This window comes from Nuphar pumila, chromosome 17 (genome assembly GCF_984573655.1).
Source record: "Nuphar pumila chromosome 17, dmNupPumi1.hap1.1, whole genome shotgun sequence".
Classification (NCBI taxonomy): Eukaryota; Viridiplantae; Streptophyta; class Magnoliopsida; order Nymphaeales; family Nymphaeaceae; genus Nuphar; species Nuphar pumila.
In genome coordinates this window covers 76,678,722-76,686,663 of record NC_143265.1, presented here as the reverse complement: position 1 = coordinate 76,686,663, position 7,942 = coordinate 76,678,722, and the positions used below count along the sequence as shown (strand labels likewise).

The window sequence follows — 7,942 nt, the reverse complement described above, 5'->3', positions numbered from 1 at the left end:
ATGGATTTGTACTATAGTTAAATATTGGATTACCCATAATCGAATGCATAACCAAGTGAATATATTATATGTCTAGGTATGATATTATATTCATTCGACTTAGATGCTAATCATATGAATTTAGACAATATCAAATTTTGTATGATACATGGTTGTTTTTAAATAAACTTGATTACCATCTTATTTGGCTTGATGAGAATATCTCAAGTCAGATTTGGATATAAATTGAATCTAATGAACTTGCTCTAAAATCTATATATAGACCAAAAGGTTTATGTGTTCATATGATATATCAAGAGTCTTAAAATGAGTTTATAGCTTTTAACATAATCATTGTGATGAATAAAAAAAAATCTTTTATCGGGTTTAGATCTAATTCATATCAAATTGGTTTTGATTAGATGACTTGTGTTTTGTCCTAAAAAATAATACATGTGATTGACATGTGATCCTTTGCATTGATATCCGTGATTTTTTTAATGTGAATATTTGTTTGAAAATGATAATAAATAATCATTATGAATTAAATTCCTTAAATGATTTAATGTATGAAAAGCTAATTGAAGATCATAAGGTCAATGCATTGTATGCAACATGAATTGGATAGTTTAATTTATGATGATTTAAATTTGGATATTTATCGATTCAAAGTATTCAAGAAGTGATAAAACTTATTAAAACATATTTTTGTAAATATATAATGTGCATAATAACTGGGTGATGATCTTAGGTACCTAGAAAAGTTTGAAAATACTTATAATGTTGATTTTCTTTGTTGTTTTAAAAGATACATATCGACATGGGGAGTTTGATTTACTAATAAAATGATATATATATATATATATATATATATATATATATATATATATATATATATATATATATATATATATATATATTGGTAGGCACGTGCAAACTCTGAAAAGTTTGGTGTGCACGTCAAAAAAATGTTTGCGGGTATTTGATTTTTTTTTTAATTTAAAAAGTAAATAATAATTATATTTATGTAATATTTTAACTTTATATTAAAAAATATTTGAAATGACCCGAGAAAGACCATCAACGACCTTAAGTAATAAAATACCTTTTCATAATTCTAGTTATAACATTAATTAAATATTTTATTACAGTTTTTTTCATATATTGTGTCACACATTTTATAGTCAAATTTGTAACTTCAATTACTCTTTTTTTTTTACATTTCTTGCTTTTCAGTAAAAAACGCTATGATGAACAACTGACAAAATCTCATCATAGATATTTGAAAAGAAATTGATTTGATTTAAAAAGCTTAATATAGTTTTTAAATAACAAAAAATAGGCAAAATGGTTTTGAAAGTTTGGATCTTATACTGAGGCTCGTTTCTTCACCTTCACGGGACTGTTGATTTCTTTTCAAGCTCGTATAATCTCACGATTCCGAACACCTTCTCTTTGGTTCGTTCAGCTCATTTACCAACCCTAGTTCCAGCAGGTCTCTTGGAATATCTTTTCGAAATGTTATAGTATATGCATATTTCCTTTTATTTATATATTATTGATGGCTTTGGTTTCTTTGCAACTCTAAATTTAAAATCGACTAAATAGGCCAATTTTCAATCAGGGGATGACACATATCAGTAAAATATTAAAATAACAGTAAAACATATTAAAAACTATCTTAAGCAATATTGAAAAATAAGCTAAGTCAGCCTTGTTTTATATAGATATTATACAAATTGAGCAATTTGCAACTACTAACAACATTTTTATGCCCTCATACTAAAATTAATAATACATCAGAATGTACGGGTGTCAATGGGCCTGGTTTACTCAGTCCGGACCCGAACCAAACCCTATAGGGTCCGAGTATGGTGATAAATAAGAAGACCCAATTAAGACTCAGGTTCGAACCCAAAGGTCCGATTAATACATGGAACCAGATATAGTTCATGAAATTTTATACCAGACCCGAACCCGACTTTAATTAGTTCCGTGTAAAAATGATAAAAAATATGGTTTTACAGGGTATGATCAGGGTTTTGCTCATGTAGTTTTTATGGGGTCTAGGTATGGTTTTTCTTATAGTGAACCCGATTAAAACCAGATCCGAACCCGATACCATACCCAAAAGTTTGATCTAAATCTAATTCCATCTGGGTTCGAACCAAACCCAATCCGTTGACACACCTAACTACACAGCAGTTCGAACCAATCCCAACCCTTTGACACCCTTAACTACACAGCAATCAATGCACTCTGACAAGTAAAAAAGATCTGTTATTGCGACCCATATTTCTGCGATGAGCAGGTAGGTTGTTAATGTTAACGGGTGAACGCACTCACCTCTGACAAGTGACAACCGCTCTCATGATAAACAACATGTGACAGTTGCATATATTAATCATTCTATTTCTGTATCGGCCAAAAATTAAATAAAAAGATATTACGTGTCAATCAGAACGTAACACATATTAAAACCATTAAAAAAATATTTAAAAAAAAGTAACTTTTAATATTATTTTATATTTATTAAAAAATAGCCGATTCAGGGGGTGATGCAGTTTTTACGAATCCGAGTATAATTTCTTTTACAGTAGACCCGATTAGACTTGAGTCCAAACTCGATACCATACCCGAAAATCTAATCCAAGTCTGGTTTCACCTGAGTCCGAACCAAACCCGTTGAACACCCCCTACCCACGGATGGATGTTCACCGTATGGTTATTCATGCTTGCCAGTTTAACATTAAAGGGCGCTGCATCGAAAACATGAACAGCGAAGCTGAGCAACAAGGCTACACCAGAAAAAAAATACTTATCCTACAACATATAATTCTGGTATGATCTTACGTCGATTCTAACCGTCCAACCGATGTATTTGGACGATTAGGATTAGTCCAAATTTTGGGAGAGAATATAGATTGATCCTGACCATTGGTTGGACGATTAAGATGGACATTGGGATCCGTGTTTCCTACATCATCTTTGGGATATAGCCTGTCGGCTGTGGGATCCAACAGTAGATGGAAGGTGATTATCGGATTATCGTTCTCTCATTGCTCCAATCTTCAACCCCACCAACGGCTGACAGAGCTCCACGTGTCATCCTTAGTGCAAAACTCGATGCGGCCGTGCAGGCAAGATGTCTGTTTCTGACTTCTTAAAATTAAATGGGCCTTAAATTTTCTTCGTCTCGTCCACACTGACCTGCTGTTTGACTATATTAAAACCACGGGCAGCACCTCTTAATTATCCGATTTACCAAACTACCCATTTCCCAGATCCGCTGTCTCTAGGAGTGGGCGACCCGGACCCCTTTTAGAGATCGGCGCTTGGGGGATAACCCGGCCCATTAAACAACCGGTGGGGTTTTGGCCTGGTTCTTAACGAAAGAGCTCGAGTTTAAAGAGCAGCCCAATGACATGTGAAGCTGGCCCGGCCCAAACTCATTTGTTGGTTATTTTTTAATAAAATTAATAAATTAAAATTAATAAATTAAATAAAAAACATAAAATTCAAATTTTTGTTCAAAGTATACTATATTTCTTTCCTAACATAGCATTTAAAATATTAAATCAACATTCATTTTTTAAAACAACATAAAGCACGATCTTAAATTTTAGTTCTCCTATGCAACACAACATGGTTTGTTTAATCCTCTTAAATTAACTCAGTCTCATAAAATTGTTTTTTTCTTTCTCATGAATTTAGTGCAACTAATTAGGTAAATAGTAAATAATTAACAAGTTCTCATGTACCCAACTAATTATCTTTTTAGTTTTTATAAAATTAATGTAATTAATTAAATAAATAATATTAATTACCAAGTTACTATAAAATTAATTAATTGCTTTTATTTTTATATTCTTCAAAATTAATAAATAACTCAAACTCATCGAAGCTGGTTCGGTAGCTTGCGAGCTGAATCGGACCCGGCCCATGTATATAACTTATACGGATCAGGTTTCGGATAAATAGCTAACGAGTTCGAGCCTAAAATCTTGACACAAACCAGACGAGTTGGAGCCTAAAATCTTAACACAAACCAGACCATAGTGGGCCGGGTCGGCTTTGCCCGTGAGGCCGCCCTGCCCGTTGCCCACCCAAAGCTGTCTCCAGTCTGACCAAGCGGCAATTTGATCACTCAAATTGCACTAGGTCAACCATATATTAATGAAGTTGTTGGACAAAAGATAACGCTGTCCCCGTAATAAAAGAAAGAAAGAAGTCAAAGCTCATATATATGCCGAATGAAACTATGGCCCCTTCGGTCTGATCATCCCGTTTCTTGCGTCCGCTGCTGCTGCTCTTACCTATTCTATCCTTTAAAAAAAAAAAAAAATTTAAAGACCATGGTACCAGAAAGCTTCCTCTCTCTACTCTTCCTCCTATTATCTGTGTTCCCTCTTTCTTGTTCAGGTGGTCCGGTCTTCTCAGAGTTCATCCGGCCGAATTTCACGGCCACCAATATTGGGTTCGTCGACAACAATGGTGACTTCTTGGCCTCCAAGACCGACCTCTTCCGAGCTTCCATCTACAACCCTGCTGGTGATGGCGAGTACTACCTCTGTATCTTGCACGTTGCATCCAATAGGGTCGTCTGGTTGGCGAACCGAGGCTCCCCGGTGGCGAATTCCGACCGGGTGGTCTTCTCCACTACTGGGATATTCATTTACAGTGGGAATGACAGCTTGGTGTGGTGGACGCAGTCCGGATCACCGGCGGGTATGGTCTCTCTGATTTTGTTAGAGGATACAGGGAACCTGTTGCTGCTCGATGCGTCCAATTCATCTGTATGGGAGAGTTTTGAACATCCGACGGATACCATCTTGATGGAACAACCGCTGCCTGTTGGTGTGAACCTCATTGGTTCGGTCTCGAAGAGCAATCTCGCGGGTGGTGATTATGTTCTTGATGTGACGAAGGATGATGCTATGCTCCAATGGAAGGGACAGACTTATTGGAGAATGGCCGTGGATTCTAAAGCTTTTAAAGATCAGAATGCAGTTGTCACTTATATGCAGGTGAACGGCTCTGGTTTGTACCTGTTTGCTAGTGCTGGGAGCAATCTGGTGGTGGTGTGGCAGGTTATACTGAGCCCTGCGAAGCTCCGGCTAGCAACGTTGGATTCTTCGGGCAAGCTCAGGGTGCAGAGTTATTCAGGATTGAGTTGGAGTACTGAATTCTCAGCACCAGCGGTTGACTGTTCGGTGCCGCTATCGTGCGGGAGTCTTGGAGTCTGCAGTGAGTCTGGTGGGGTGGGAAACGGCTGGTATTGCACATGTCCTGCTAGGTTGCTTGCTGCAAACCAGACGGATCTCTCCAAAGGTTGCACTCTCCCCGGCCAGACGGACTTCTGTTCGAGCTCCTCGATCTCGTCGTCGATCGATTATTTATCTGTCGGAACCGGCATTGATTACTTTGCAAGCAGTTATATTAAGCCGGTGATTCGGATTTCTGATAGATCAGTTTGTCAACAGCGCTGTTCTGCAAACTGTTCATGTCTTGGATACTTCTTCAATCAGAACTCCGGCTCGTGTTTTTTGGTTCGAGACGTGGTGGGGTCTCTGTGGAGAAGTGGAAATAAGGCCATGAGTGGTTACCTGAAGATTGCTGCTTCTGATCAGGCTGGTGGTGTTGGTGCTCAGCCGGGTGGAAAAGGTTTCTCTCTCGTAGTACTCATCCTCCTACCTACAGGAGGAACCCTCCTCCTGATCGCTCTTTGTGCTCTCTGTATTGCTAGGTGGAGAAAGCCGAAGAAGCTGTTGTTATCAAAAACTGATTACACCTATTCAGAAGAATCAGATGAGGATATCGACCTTGCTTCTGTACCTGGGTTACCAGTGAAATTTTCTTTTGCTGAATTAGAAGCAGCTACGAATAATTTCAGTATTAAAATCGGTTCGGGAGGTTTCGGAGTGGTTTTTAAAGGCTTTCTTCAAGATGGAACTCAGGTGGCCGTCAAGAAGATCAACAATATGGGGGTCCAGGCCAAAAAAGAATTTTACTCTGAGATTGCCACCATTGGTAGCATTCACCACGTGAACCTGGTTCGCCTACACGGGTTTTGCGCTGAAAGGGCACAAAGGCTTTTAGTCTACGAGTACATGAACCGAGGCTCCCTGGACCGATCTCTTTTCGGCCATGATAAGGTTCTGGAATGGCCGGAGCGGGTCGATGTTGCAATCCGAACCGCTCGCGGCCTCGCTTATCTGCATTCATCATGTCAACCGAAGATAATTCACTGTGATATAAAACCAGAAAATATTTTGCTAAATGATGCTAAACAGATCAAGCTCTCCGATTTCGGGCTATCGAAGCTCTTAACGCTGGAGCAGTCGAATCTGTTTACGACGATGAGGGGGACTCGTGGGTACTTAGCGCCGGAATGGTTAACGAATTCGGCGATCTCAGAGAAGACGGACGTCTACAGCTATGGGATGGTTCTGTTAGAGATCATTCGAGGAAGAAAGAACTGCTTGACGACGGAAAAAGAGCGCGAGTTCGACGTCTATTTTCCTATGTATGCTCTGGAGATGCACGAGCAGAAGCAGTACTTGGCGTTGGTGGATCCGAGATTGGCTGGAAAGGTGAAGAAGGAAGAGGCAGAGAAGCTGGTGAAGGTGGCGCTTTGCTGTGTGCAGGAGGAGCCATGGTTGAGGCCAAGCATGGCCACTGTGGTGGGGATGCTGGAGGGAGTGCTGCCCTTGTGTGATCCGAGAGCACAGTCCTTGACTTTCTTGCGATTCTATGGTCGCTGATTCGTCCGAGCCAAGCATGTTGAAGTCCGAGTCCAGTAGAGTTGGTGGGTCCAGCGTTGGGAGCAGCACTATTGATTCTTCTTTTCCGGCTTCGTTTTGGACTTCTGTCGTCTCTGCTCAGCATGTATCTGGCCCTAGATGACCCTATTTTCAAAATTTCCCTTGTCGATATCAGCATTGATGATAGGAACGTGGCTCTTTGTTTTTCATTTGGGGTGGAGGGCAGCCGTTCGGTTGGGATGCTTTTTGTATGAAACCAAAGTTTGCTTTTTGTATTGTATCTTTGTTTTTCTTTGTTATTTACTGGCTAGCTGTGCTAATCGGGCTTTCCAAGAATTTTTTCATATTTTTTCTTAAATCTGATCAGATGAGTTCTACTTGCTTGATTTTTCAAGAATAGACTCTTGGATCATCAGGTTTTGATAGGTTTTTATAAGGTTTAAAAAATTGACAGAAGATTTTCATAAATACTCAAAGCTTAAAAAATCATGTTTTTCATAAAAAAAAGCATGATCCAAGTATCATGCATAACACATCTGCATGGCCATATTTAAATAATATGTGCACACGACAGTTAGCTAAAAAAGTGGTTAGCAGCTACCACCTTATATATATCATGAGAAGATAAATTTGAAAGAAACAATGAAAAGTATCTCATAAAACTACCAACCAATTAGGATGCGAATAAAATGAGTATGTCAAATAAAAAGATTTTGTTAAACAAGAATAGTATTTCAAAGTTCAAATAAATAACAATCTTCTAAAACTCATATCACTCCTTTAAAGAACTTGCTTAATACAAAGTTGGTTTGGGATTGATTTTAGGTATGAATTCGGTTAAGACATAGGTTCAGGTACACTACAAGAAAAATGCTACTTAGCGACGAAAATTTGTGATGAATTTGTGAGAGAAAACTATCCGTCGCTAACATTCAAAATATTTGTGAAATTAGCGATGAAAAAAAATCCGTCGTTAAGTTTAGCGACGGATTTGCGATGAAAAATATCCGTCGCAAATTCTCTCGCAACTTAGCGACGGATGAACGACAAAATTTTTTTGTCGCAAATCCATCGCTAATTTTTGATTTATTACTCATCTAGGGCACACACTTTTTTCACTTTCTTCGTACTTTTCCCCCTTTCACTGTACGCAGTCGCCCCCTTTCACGGTAGGGTTAGGTCGATGGCGAAGAGGGCGA

General features: G+C 38.5%; 1 pseudogene across 1 annotated transcript; it reads left to right on the top strand.

Moving 5' to 3' along the window:
* Window positions 1-4,256: 4,256 nt before the first annotated feature.
* LOC149812298 (G-type lectin S-receptor-like serine/threonine-protein kinase At5g35370 pseudogene) lies at window positions 4,257-7,108 on the top strand (annotated as a pseudogene). The gene has a single exon (XR_016428550.1). The product of XR_016428550.1 is annotated as a G-type lectin S-receptor-like serine/threonine-protein kinase At5g35370 pseudogene (transcript).
* The last annotated feature ends 834 nt before the right edge of the window (window positions 7,109-7,942 follow it).